This window comes from Lolium rigidum, chromosome 4, assembly GCF_022539505.1.
Source record: "Lolium rigidum isolate FL_2022 chromosome 4, APGP_CSIRO_Lrig_0.1, whole genome shotgun sequence".
In the NCBI taxonomy this organism is placed as follows: Eukaryota; Viridiplantae; Streptophyta; class Magnoliopsida; order Poales; family Poaceae; genus Lolium; species Lolium rigidum.
In genome coordinates this window covers 100,877,437-100,891,589 of record NC_061511.1, presented here as the reverse complement: position 1 = coordinate 100,891,589, position 14,153 = coordinate 100,877,437, and the positions used below count along the sequence as shown (strand labels likewise).

Below are 14,153 nucleotides of genomic sequence, written 5' to 3'. Positions count from 1 at the left end.
GGTGCCCTGCATTTCCACAAGCTTGACAGTTTCCAATGGACTGAACTGCTGAGACTACGGATGATGAATCAGACATGATGCTAGACAATTGTTTAGTGATAGCTTCCAATTGGGCTGCAACTGAGTCAGGTTGGGAAATCTTGTGAATTCCTGGCAAAGGGTTGTGCAGTGCTCTATCGTTTGTCCAGGAGAAATCATGAGATGTCATCCATTCAATCAGTTCAGTGGCTTCATCTAGTGTTTTGTTCATTATGCCTCCGCCTGCAGCCGAGTCTACATGGGCTCTGGTTTGGGATGTAAGGCCCTTGTAAAAGGTCTGTAATAGTAACCACGGTTCTTGTCCATGATTAGGGCACATCTTGATCAAACCTTGATACCTTTGCCATGCATCATATAGGCTTTCACCATCAAACTGGATAAATCTATTAATCTTGTCGCGGTACTCAGCTGCTTTAGTGGGTGGAAAATATCTTCCGTAGAACGCCTGTAAGAGATGTGCCCAAGTATCCTTGTGATGAGGAGGCATAGCATGGAACCAATGTTTGGCGCCATCTCTCAATGAAAAGGGGAACAGCTGCATCTTGATGTAGTCATGAGGCACTCCATTGTATTTCAGAGTATTACAATACTCCAAGAAATTCCTGATATGGGTGTGAGGACTCTCCAGCCCTGTGCCACCAAACTGGTTATGCTGAATCATAGAAATCAAAGCAGGCTTAAGCTCAAAATTGTTGGCAGGAATGCCAGGTTGATCTCCTTCTGGGCATAGGTCCTGAGGAATCCATAGATCACGCAAAATCTTGTCTCCCATCTTTACGGCCTTGTTCTGTAACTTCAATGCTTTTCTTCTCTCGCGGAAAGTCCTCTCAATTTCTGGGTCAAAAGGGGCTAGACCGTCTGAATCTTCTGGTTGCATATAACATTCCACTTCGATCTAATGTATCTAGTTTGCTGCACGCACTCACAACCAAGAACTGGTTAAGGGTTAGTGAAGCAAATCCAAATATCAATAGAACCACTCAACAGAATACAAGAACACAAGGACCTAGTCTTTAGCCTAACTCAATTGTTCGACGCTAGTCCCCGGCAACGGCGCCAATTTGATCAACTGTAGTATGTGCAATTATTTGCCCAATAAACAGCGAGTCGTGTTCTCCTCAGGGACTAGGCGACGGTAATTATGCTCGGCTAAATCTAGGTAACCAAGTAAGGGTGAATTTGCAAGTAAGCGAATATAGACTAACCAGATAAGCTGAATGATGTTTTTGTGATTTTCGTTTTACAAATTAACAACTGAACCGAACTATTGTCTAAAGACACACGAGGCACTAGCAAACATTTGGGAGAGAGAAGAAGCAAGGATTAGGAGATGGAATATTTCACGAAGACATGCAACACGGAATAGAACTAAACACGTTTCTGCACTTGTGCAAGATGCAAAGTGACGAAAATAACCAGTACGTATACACATATAAGAACAAGAATTGCAGGCCACTGTCTAGTAGTTTCACAGCTCAACAAGCACACGTATCTGAACTAACCGAATCAGGTCGTCACACAGTACTGATTCACATAAAAGTGCAGAAATTCGTCACCAAGGAAATAGCAGGAACAAGGGCGTCAGGGAGAGGAGCTTCAGGTCGTTGAGGAGCAGCACGTGGTGGTGGAGTTGATGAAGGTGAGGCAGCACTTGGCGTTAAGGAGCAGCAGTAGGGGTTGAGGAAGAGCGGCATAGCGAGCGGGTGTCGGAGGAGCGGCGGTTGGGGTTGAGGAAGAACTTCAGGTCGCCGTCTTCTTCGTTGCGGGCGCTGGGGTCGGTGAAGTGCAGCAGCTCGCAGGGCATGGGATGAAGCAGCTCGTGGTGGTGGCTGGTGGCGCGTCGCCACACCGTCCTGGCCGCGGCGAAGGCCGGAGGTGGAGCAGGAGCTTTTTTTGGGGGGAGGAATTAGGGATTGAAGCCAGGCACGCCCGAGAATGGAGCCCGTGACTCCCCTTTCACTTAATCTGATCAGGAAATTTGCAGCTCCACCCCTCATCTTCTATTCTTCCTCCACAAGATGATCCTTCTCAGTATGTATTGCTTGACACAGAGAGAGTTTAGGGCCTTTTTCGCCCATTCCTGCAAAGCATATTCATAGGCTAGTCAAACCCTTCTCTTGTCCATTTATATTGTAAATAAAGTGGAAAACAAGGGGAAATTATCCAGAAATGACACAGCAAATGGGTAGAAATGAGTATATATATGATGTATATCACATCTCTCCTTTGTAAGTCCCCAGAGCTGGTCCCGACGGAGAATACCGATGGCTCATGATTTCCTGGATCACGCGCAGAGCGACACGCTCCAAAGTGTTCACCAGGCTCTCAGAGTGGCGGTGCGGCGAATGAGCCACCATGAAGTTGATCTCCTGACGCAGGCGACCTGGTGCGTTCTTCGACGGGGAGGACAGGTCCACTCCATCGAGCGCGCCTTCAGGTGAGAACCCCTTCCACCTGATGCCATGGGAGCGGGTTCTGTGGAAAGAGCCGATGAGGTCGGCTTCGAGGACTGCCTTGATCTCATCATGCTTCTTCTTGAGCTCGTCAGTCAGATCCTCGTACTTGACCGGAGTGCTTTCCGCCATCTCAGATGTAGATGGCGATGCGGTGGATGTCGAAGATGGTCCCACCGGGCGTGCCGAAATGTGTTGCGGTCGAAACCCACCGTCGGGAAACGGTCGGCAACACCGTAGAGCCGGGAACAACTCGGGGCTGCGGCTGGCCCCGATCCCTCGGAGCGACGGCCCGCAAAGCCTTCCGGTCACACGTCCGATGTTGTCGCAAGGGCGTGCCACCGACCTATACCGGTCGGGAAGGTGTTGGATGATGCCTCGCTTAGTTTCCTGCATGGCATACACGTAAACGTTAAATACGAGCCTCGATCGGCTCTCGGGTTGTCTCGTGAATCGGCTCAAAGAGCCGATCCACCCATGATTCGTACGAGGTGTACGAATATATGGTGGTCCTGCTTGATCAAGATAAAGCTAAAGCGATCTACGACGATTTAGGGTTTTCACCGCATAATCGGATCATCCTACTCACGATTGGGCCTCGCGCTCGCGTACGGTGATCGTAAGCCGATCCTAGACGGGGCCTAAAAACCAACACGAGGTTGATCCTCGGAACATCCTGTCTAGGGCTAGCAAACTACACCCCACACGCCGCTGGATCCTCCAACCCTTCGTAAGGCCTAACTATTGCGGATATTAAACTAATCTTTGAAGAACAAGGAGCAACCGTAACGGATCGGATCTACTAAACAATGATCAAGAGGGGTGCCGCCCCTACACCTAAGATAGGTGTAAGGGCGGCTAGATGTATAAGGGTTGCACTACGACGGCATATGATACGAAGAACAATGCTAACCCTAACACATCTAAGATAACTACGTTGCTCGCCATCAAAAAGGCTTCAGCACGAGCAACGCATGAACAACGTAAATAAGCTTATGCTGCCTAGATCGCAAGATGCGATCTAGGCAGCATGGTGCTTACCGGAAGAAACCCTCGAGACGAAGGAGTTGGCGATGCGCCGAGATTGATTTGTGTTGAACGTTGGTTGTTGTTTATTCCATAAACCCTAGATACATATTTATAGTCCAGGGGACTTTCTAATTCAAGCGTGCACCTAACCGTGCACGGGTAAAACTCTAATTCCTAACCGACACGTATCCTACTATGGTACAGATACACGGGAAAACTAGCCCAAACTTTGCATGTAAGGCCGATTCACGTATTTCTTCTATATATATTCTTCAAACCCATCTTGATCGCGGCCCACCCCTGACTCGGTCAAATTCTGGTGATAACACTTTCTTGGCGGTGCAGCGGTGCAACAGCGAAGAAAGTGTAGTCCGTGTCAAATTGGAGAAAGATTGGGGAGGGGGTGTTTGGTCTTTTCACGTCGCCTCAATTCTAAAAAAATAGTACTATGAGGGGCTAATGATAAAGGTGCAAAGGAAGTTGGGGCAAAAAAAATCTGATCCAATGTAAACGATGGCAAATCGCAGTAGATCAAAGAAACCAGTGGTAAAAAAATTCCAATTGAGAGAAACCAGTTTCCTCTCTTTCCTCTCCCCTCTCGAAGACTCTCGCTCCTGCCCCCCTTGAGATTCGTCCACCTCGCCCCGGGTCAACCCGAAGCCCTCTCCGGCGGCGATGCCGTCCGGAGATGGTGGAGGAGAGGCGTCGGTCGTAGTCTAGGCTTTAGTTGTAGATCTTGTCGACTTCTTGTTGTGTTGTGGCGTGATGCCCGAAGGTGGAGTCCAGATCCTGCGGGCCGAATCTGGATGTTCCTGGTTCTCCTCTTCACCGCCGTTCGTCTTCGGTGGCAGGAGGTGTGGCAGAGGTGGGGATGGGCGCCAGGTGTGTTCTCCAATAAGGCCCCTCTTTTCTCTCCTTATAGGTTGTTGTTGACGTCAGAAACCCACTGGCGGGCAGAGACGGGCAACACCGTAGAGCCGGGAACAACTAGGGCTGCGGCTGGCCCCAGTCCCTCTGAGCGACGGCCCGCAAAGCCTCCTGGTCGCACGCACCGATGTTTATCACAAGGACTCAGTGTGCTTGTTCCGAGGTGGGAGAGGCCCCAGACGCTCGAACACGGACACGATGGTAGCATCCTTCTTCCTTTGTTTGCATTCTGGGCAGTTCTCGATCGTTGGCAATCGGCTCATTCCTGAGTCCCGGCAATGTTTGAAGAACGAACGGTCCCGGTGCCTATCCATGTTATCCTGCCCCCTTGACCTTCCTTCGGCGCGACGATTGTACCCGTCGTCGCTCCTACCATCGCCGACGGTACCTCCCGACCTCTGCATTAGACCGACAATTCCTTTCATCATCTACGTCGTAGTGCCGACGTCGGTCGTGCTGCTGCTCATATTTGTGGAGGAGGTGCTCGGAGAGTGGACGCTGATACCGCACGCGTCTTATTCCCTCCCCTGTCAGGTACCGCCTGTCACCATCTTGGGGCCGGTCGCGTGGATCGGCCTCCTCTTCATCGTTGCCACGGGAGTGGCTGCTTTCTGCTTCATCTTTGTCATGGCGGCTTACAAGCCCTGCCATGTTGACACCAAAGGAGAACTTTGGCTGGCCTATGGAGTGGCTGAGATCCACCATGTTGACACCATGCGACGGACCTGAGTCTCTATCGAGCTTGATGTCGTGCGGCCGGGTCTTCTCAGAGGAGCCGATGAGTTCGGCTTTGAGGGTTGCCTTGACCTCGTCATGTTTCCTTTTGAGCTCCTCGGGCAGATCCTCGTACTTCGGCGACACTGGTGCGTTCATCGACGGGCGGACAGGTCCACTCCATCGAGTGCGCCTTCGGGTGTGAAACCCTTCCACCCGACGCCATGGGAGCGGGTTCGGTGGAGGGAGCCGATGAGTTCGGCTTCGAGGACCGCCTTGATCTCGTCATGCTTCTTCTTGAGCTCATCGAGCGGATCCGCGTACGTGGCTCGGAGTGTCTTCCGCCATCTCGGATGTAGATGGCGATGTCGTGGATGTCGTCGGCTCGTCCCACCGGGCGTGCCGAATGTGTTGACATCGGAAACCCACGCGGCGGGCAGAGACGGGCAACACCGTAGAGCCGGGAACAACTAGGGCTGCGGGCGGCCCGGTCCCTCCGAGCGACGGCCCGCAAAGCCTCCTGGTCGCACGCACCGATGTTTATCACAAGGGCGTGCCACCTGACCTATACCTGGTCGGGGAAGGTGTGGATGATGCCTCGCTTAGTTTCCTGCAGGGCACATACGTAAACGTTAAATACGAGCCTCGATCGGCTCTCGGGTTATCTCGTGAATCGGCTCAAAGAGCCGATCCACCCATGATTCGGACGAGGTGTCCGAATATGGTGGTCCTGCTTGATCAAAGTAAAGCTAATGAGATCTACGACGATTTAGGGTTTTCACCGCATAATCGGATCATCCTACTCCAGGTTGGGCCTCGCGCTCGCGCACGGTGGTCGTAAGCCGATCCTAGACAGGGCCTAAAAACCAACACGAGGTTGATCCCCGGAACATCCTTTCTAGGGCCAACGAACGCCACCCTACACGCCGCTGGATCCTCCCCCCTTTGTAAGGCCTAACTATTGCAGATATTAAACTAATCCTTGTAGAACAAGGAGCAATCGTAACGGATCAGATCTACTAAACTATGATCAAGCGGGTGTCGCCCCTACACCTAAGATAGGTGTAAGGGCGGCTAGACATGCAAGGGTTGCACTACGAAAGCATGTAATATGAAGAACAATGCTAACCCTAACATGTCTAAGATAACTACGTTGCTCGCCATCAAAAAGGCTTCGGTACGAGCAACGCATGAACAACGTAGGCAGGCTTGTGCTGCCTAGATCGCAAGATGCGATCTAGGCAGCATGATGCTTACCGGTAGAAACCCTCGAGACGAAGGAGTTGGCGATGCGCCGAGATTTGTTTGTGGTTGAACGTTGGTTGTTGTTTATTCCATAAACCCTAGATACATATTTATAGTCCAGGGGACTTTCTAATGTGGGCGTGCACTAAACCGTGCACGAGATAAACTCTACTTTTAATCTAGATACAATCTACTATAATTAAAGATACACGGGCAACCTAGCCCAAATTCTCCGTGCGAGGCCGCTTCATAGATCTTCCATGTGTAATCTTCCAAGCCCATCTTGATCGCGGCCCACCTCCTGATTTAGCCAAAATCTGGTGATAACACATGCCCCCCTGGTTTTGGTAATGATAATTTCAAAACCACTCTGTTTTCCTCCGAGGGGTCGTGTCATGGCGAGGCGAGAACTGTCGCAACATGCTTCATCATGACGACTTGCCTTCCCAACTTCTCTGCACGATTTGACAGTTTTGGCACCATGTCCTCGAGAACTGCTCAAAAATTAAAACCCCCATCTCCTTTTATTTAACCGCCTCGAACAGTTCTCCCCTTCACCCCTTCCGCATTAGCACTCCAAAAAACCCTCCCCTACAACCATGTCTTCTTCCTCTTCCTCTTCTTCTTCATCAAATCTTTCCCACGTGTCCTCTCCCATCCGAGAGTCGACGCCCTCGTGGGGTACGCAAGCGGCGTACGACATCCTCGCCCCAACGAAGTGGGACAAAGAGGACCACGACTCCTCCGTCAGGTCCGAGGATGACAAATCCCCGGCCGAGCGGGGAGAGCGACCTCCGCTTCCTTGCCGACGGGGAACCGGAGGAAGAGAGCGATGACGATCGCTTTTCCTGGGCCGACTTCACCCCCTCCGAGGAGGTGAAGGAGGAGGAAGAGGAGGAGGAGGACGAAGACCGCTCCTCCGACGAGCCGCCGGCCAAACGCCGCCACCTCCGGCCCGGGAACCTCGGCCGACGTCGACGGCGACGACGACGCCGGCGAAGAGGACGAAGACAACGAGGGCCACTGTCGGCGGCCGCCGGAGCAGCGATGACGAGCCGGTAGGGAGTAGCGCCGACAGCGGCGATGATGGTGACGACGACGACGAGGGCAGCAGCGGCCCCTAGATAGGATCTTAGCATAGGGCCAGCAGTAGCAGTCGGGGCAATGTATCCCCCTAGTACTTCCTTTTGAGAGCAATCAGCTCTTTTATGTAAAAATTCTGGCTTATCAATGAAGAAATTCCCCAATTTGATTTTGCCGATTTCCTTTATGATAATTTAGCCGATTGTCCTTCGTACTAGTTCTGCCGATTGCCAAACTGGTCAATGCCCAACAAACCGATAGCATCGCATCGGTCTCTCACGATAAATTTCGAGATAGATCCATCCGGACCCAAACTCCTGGTCAAACAAGGCCAAGCCATAATCGTGTAAACCCTAGGCCTTTCAGATATTCTTCTACCGTATCCTTTCCTTCCAGATCCTCTTTGCCTTCAGAAGAGCCCTATGACTGTTGCTGGATCAATTTAAACGCCGAAGCTGCCACTTCTGCAGGACAGGCATCGCTTCTGCAGTGACGTTTTATAATCTTGCTCTGTTCTCTTTCAGCAACCATTGCTCAAAACCAAACTGAGGTGCAAAGCCAACCGATTTTTAGCAAAATCGGCTTTCCTATAGCGAAGGACCTCTCGTAGCAAGTTGCCCCCCGAGTCTCAGCCGGGGGGAAAATAATGATGAGGACCCGTAATGCAGGCAAACAGGCCTGGGCTCGACCATGTCCGAGAGTGCTATCGTGCGTGGCCAATCAATTGATCACCTTTCATCCGTTGACAGTTTATACAGCCGATCCAGTAGGCTAGTAATCTGGCGCTGAGTAGGTGCCCTCAACATAGTTCCGGGCTTGTCGCTGGATCGTCTTGCATACTGAAACTGATAATTTTGTAAGATCAGCTCCATTCTTCAAGCAAGTTGAGATGCAGAGTCAGCCGATTCCAACGTAATCGGCTCCCCAGAACAGAGAATCTTCAAGGCGAGCTGCCCCCCGAGCCTTAATCGGGGCGAGAATAGCAGTGAGCCGACCACGTCGATCATCCTCGGTTTCCAACTCGCAATGCAATTTCAGGGCGAATTGCCCTCCCCGAGCTTCTTCAGTTCAACCCTTGCGCCTTGCTGATCAGATCGGCTCCTTATCTTCGGCAGGCTGCAGCAATCTTCTGGTGAAGATGTCCCCGTATTCCTGACGCCCTCCAACCCTGGGCGCAACATCCCCTGGAAGTGACAGTTTACTGAGTCAACACGTGACAGCCGATGGCTTCGTCATCGGCGGTTTCTTCAGGCTCACCCCTACCCTGACTTGTACGTTTAGTCAGGGTCTTAGAAGATGTCACGTTCCTCGCTGCTAACACCGCCGATCTTGGAGACTTGCGAATGGGAACTAGGGGTCCTTGAAGGGAAGATCCACCCCCTGCTCCATTGATTCTTAAGTCGATGTCTGCGCATCGGCTATGCTCGAAATTTTTTGAATTTTTCGGCCGACTTGTGTATCGGCCCCCATACTCAAATACCCATCATCAACGGATGAGACGCCTCCACTGCATATCCTCGTATTTTATCCTTCTATGTGCCCCCCCGAGCCGATTCTGTCAAGAGAATTGATGGTATCGGCTCCGTTGGATCATGCGTTGAACCCAGGCAACATGGATGGCGAGGATAATTTTGGCCGATTGCTGGAATCGGCCTCCACGTTTGCTTGCTTGGTGAAGGTTTTGTGGTGTTCCTTCATAAATTTTTTGGGGCCGATCACAAGGATGAGCCTCGCCGCGTTTGTTTATCGACGTTTGTTTTATCACACAGTCAGGCCTGTGGATAAGACCAGTCTGACCCCGTTCTTTGTCACGTCGATGCGTTCGCAGTCGTCCAAATTGATGCCTGAGAGCGGCTCTTGGCCTGATGTCTCCCAAACGTCCATGCCGGCTGTTGAAACCTCGACTGAGTCATCTGCACGGACGACTTCTACTTCATCTCCATCCCACTGTATCAAGCATTGGTGCATCGTGGATGGAATGCAACAGTTGGCGTGGATCCAATCTCTCCCTAGTAAGACAGCGTAGGTACTCTTGCTGTCGACGATAAAGAACGTCGTAGGGACAGTTTTTCTTCCTACGGTCAGATCCACATTCAGAACACCTTGTGCGTCAGATGCTTGGCCGTTGAAATCGCTCAGTGTTACGTTGGTCTTGATGAGATCCGAACTGGAGCGTCCCAACCGACGTAGCATGGAGTATGGCATAATGTTGACTGCCGCTCCGGTGTCCACCAACATCTTGTTGACAGGCTGCCCATTGATGTAACCTCGCACGTACAGGGCCTTCGGATGCCTCGTAACTCCTTTCCTTTGGCTTCTCAAAGATGACCGGCCGTGGGCCGCAGATCTAATTGCGCCACGGGTGCTTCATATAATCTTGGAGCGCTAAACTCCGTTGGAAGAATGAAGACCATGTTTGTGCCAGCCGATGTATCATCATCGGCTTTCCTCTGCTTGGGGCGCCACTCTTTTCTTTGTGGCCGACCCTCTTCATCCAGGGTTCGCCGGACTTTGGCGGCCAGATCAGGCCGTGCCTTCCTTAGTGTGCGCAGGTACAATCTTTCAGCTTCTTCCAACCTACGCAGACGCTGAACCCTTCGCTTTTGGGAACGGCTGAGCCCGTCAGGGCACCACCTGGGCCGATGATATTTATTTTCTTCATCATCGTCCTCTAGTTCCTCGAGATCTTCCACCCGAGCGGACTCAGCGTGCTTGTTCCGAGGTGGGAGAGGCCCCAGACGCTCGAACACGGACACGATGGTAGCATCCTTCTTCCTTTGTTTGCATTCTGGGCAGTTCTCGATCGTTGGCAATCGGCTCATTCCTGAGTCCCAGCAATGTTTGAAGAACGGACAGTCCCAGTGCCTATCCATGTTATCCTGCCCCCTTGACCTTCCTTCGGCCGCGACGATTGTACCCGTCGTCGCTCCTACCATGCTGACGGTACCTCCTGACCTCTGCATTAGACCGACAATTCCTTTCATCATCTACGTCGTAGTGCCGACGTCGGTCGTGCTGCTGCTCATATTTGTGGAGGAGGTGCTCGGAGAGTGGACGCTGATACCGCACGCGTCTTATTCCCTCCCCTGTCGTGGTACCGCCTGTCACCATCTTGGGGCCGGTCGCGTGGATCGGCCTCCTCTTCATCGTTGCCACGGGAGTGGCTGCTCTGCTTCATCTTTGTCATGGCGGCTTACAAGCCCTGCCATGTTGACACCAAAGGAGAACTTTGGCTGGCCTATGGAGTGGCTGAGATCCACCATGTTGACGCCATGCGACGGACCTGAGTCTCTATCGAGCTTGATGTCGTGCGGCCGGGTCTTCTCAGAGGAGCCGATGAGTTCGGCTTTGAGGGTTGCCTTGACCTCGTCATGTTTCCTTTTGAGCTCCTCGGGCAGATCCTCGTACTTCAGCGACCTGGTGCGTTCATCTGACGGGGCGGATAGGTCCACTCCATCGAGTGCGCCTTCAGGTGTGAAACCCTTCCACCTGACGCCATGGGAGCGGGTTCGGTGGAGGGAGCCGATGAGTTCGGCTTCGAGGACCGCCTTGATCTCGTCATGCTTCTTCTTGAGCTCATCAGGCAGATCCGCGTACGTGACCGGAGTGTCTTCCGCCATCTCGGATGTAGATGGCGATGTCGTGGATGTCGTCGACTGTCCCACCGGGCGTGCCGAATGTGTTGACGTCGAAACCCACCGGCGGGCAGAGACGGGCAACACCGTAGAGCCGGGAACAACTAGGGCTGCGGCCGGCCCCGGTCCCTCCGAGCGACGGCCCGCAAAGCCTCCCGGTCGCACGCACCGATGTTTATCACAAGGGCGTGCCACCCGACCTATACCGGTCGGGAAGGTGTGGATGATGCCTCGCTTAGTTTCCTCGCAGGGCACATACGTAAACGTTAAATACGAGCCTCGATCGGCTCTCGGGTTATCTCGTGAATCGGCTCAAAGAGCCGATCCACCCATGATTCAGACGAGGTGTCCGAATATGGTGGTCCTGCTTGATCAAAGTAAAGCTAATGAGATCTACGACGATTTAGGGTTTTCACCGCATAATCGGATCATCCTACTCCAGGTTGGGCCTCGCGCTCGCGCACGGTGGTCGTAAGCCGATCCTAGACAGGGCCTAAAAACCAACACGAGGTTGATCCCCGGAACATCCTTTCTAGGGCCAACGAACGCCACCCTACACGCCGCTGGATCCTCCCCCCTTTGTAAGGCCTAACTATTGCAGATATTAAACTAATCCTTGTAGAACAAGGAGCAATCGTAACGGATCAGATCTACTAAACTATGATCAAGCGGGGTGCCGCCCCTACACCTAAGATAGGTGTAAGGGCGGCTAGACATGCAAGGGTTGCACTACGAAAGCATGTAATATGAAGAACAATGCTAACCCTAACATGTCTAAGATAACTACGTTGCTCGCCATCAAAAAGGCTTCGATACGAGCAACGCATGAACAACGTAGGCAGGCTTGTGCTTGCCTAGATCGCAAGATGCGATCTAGGCAGCATGATGCTTACCGGTAGAAACCCTCGAGACGAAGGAGTTGGCGATGCGCCGAGATTTGTTTGTGGTTGAACGTTGGTTGTTGTTTATTCCATAAACCCTAGATACATATTTATAGTCCAGGGGACTTTCTAATGTGGGCGTGCACTAAACCGTGCACGAGATAAACTCTACTTTTAATCTAGATACAATCTACTATAATTAAAGATACACGGGCAACCTAGCCCAAATTCTCCGTGCGAGGCCGCTTCATAGATCTTCCATGTGTAATCTTCCAAGCCCATCTTGATCGCGGCCCACCTCCCGATTTAGCCAAAATCCGGTGATAACACATGCCCCCCTGGTTTTGGTAATGATAATTTCAAAACCACTCTGTTTTTTCCTCCGAGGGGTCGTGTCATGGCAGAGCAGAACTGTCGCAACATGCTTCATCATGACGACTTGCCTTCCCAACTTCTCTGCACGATTTGACAGTTTTGGCACCATGTCCTCGAGAACTGCTCAAAAATTAAAACCCCCATCTCCTTTTATTTAAGCCTGTTGAAAGAACATCTTTCACATTATGTTTTGGAGTGTTTAATGTCAATATATGTGATACACTAATGTTTGATGAAGTGGTGCATAGAATATATATATACATGTATATGAGTGTCTTGCGTGGAAAAACAAGACAAAAAGGAGCAGAAAGTTTTTCTCCAGGCCGGATATTTGCAAAATATCCGGCGCCCCAAAATCGGCTAAGGACTTTTGGCGATGCGGCTTAGTAACCCCCTGGATAGGGGGGCGGACTTTTGCCCGGATTTTCCCGAAGGCCGGATATTCCGGGGGGGGGGGGGCGGATTATCCGGCTCCAACTTAGACCGGATTATCCGGCCCTCGAAGAGCTCCAACGGCTAGATTTTGAGAGGGGTATTTATACCCCCTTCTTCTTCCTTCCAACCTGCTCAATCATTGCACAAAAATCTGCCAAGCTTCACCACCATTAGAGCCACCTCAAGAACACAAGATTTGCAAGATCTTCTCCTCCACCCAACCAAAGCTCTTGATCTTTGGAGATTCAAAGGAGAAGACCCCGATCTACATCCTCACCGAAACGATTTGCTTTTCCCCCTCATATGCTTGAGGGCCCTCTTGCTAGTGTTCCTACTTGGAATCTCTGGTTGTTTGTTGTTGATGTATTCTTGTTGATTGTTGTGTTGTTACAGATTTGGGAGCCTCCAATTTGGTTGTGGATGTGTGCCCCAAGAACCTTGTAAAGGCCCGGTTTCCGCCTCGAGGAAATCCCTTAGTGGAAGTGGGCTAGGCCTTCGTGGCGTTGCTCACAGGAGACCTGAGTGAAGCCTTCGTGGCGTTGGTTTGGCTTTCGTAGCAACCACACTCCTCCAAACGTAGACGTACCTTCTTGCAAAGGAAGGGAACTACGAGAATCAACTCCGTGTCTCCGCGTGCTCCACTCTCGGTTACCTCTATCCTATTATATCTCCTATACATTGTGTAGCTATATCTTGCTTAGTTGTTAACCTTGTCATATAGGTAAACTCACATAGTTGCATATCTAGAGAATCTACCCTTGTGTCAAGCCTAAATTGAAAAAGAACTAAAAATTGGTTAGCACCTATTCACCCCCCCCCCCTCTAGGTGCGGCATACGATCCTTTCAATTGGTATCAGAGCCTCGGCTCTTATTTCGGGCTTAACCGCCTAACAGTATGCCGGACGATACTGTTACGGAAGGAGCCGCAAAGCCGGTTTCTATGGATGATCTCAAGTCATTGGAAACATCCTTGAGGTCCTCCATGGAAGCTCAAATGGAAAGCATGAAAAAAATGATTTCCGAGCTTTTGCCGCGGGCTTCCACCGTCATCCCCGTCATAGAGGGAAGGGACAAGAGTGGGTTAGAAAAGGGAGATGTTTCGGGCTCACCCTCCTCTACCACACCCTTGGAGAGTGATCACTTAGAAAATAATAAAAACCCCACTACTTCTCCTAGAGCAACAAGTGAGGGTGGGAGCTACCATAATGTGCCTCCACCTTTCCGATCCCCCGACATTCCGGTTCCCCATCCTTATATAAACATTCGGGGCGACCCACCTAAGTTTAATGATAAAGATTTCAATACATAGCAATTTGAGTTTCGCTCTCATGTTCGC

At 51.4% G+C, this 14,153-nt stretch overlaps 1 non-coding gene across 1 annotated transcript; it reads left to right on the top strand.

Annotated features, from left to right (window-relative positions):
* The first annotated feature begins 338 nt into the window (after nucleotides 1–338).
* LOC124650691 lies at nucleotides 339–442 on the top strand. Its single transcript, XR_006987118.1, has one exon. It is a non-coding gene; the product is annotated as a small nucleolar RNA R71 (small nucleolar RNA).
* Nucleotides 443–14,153: the final 13,711 nt, after the last annotated feature.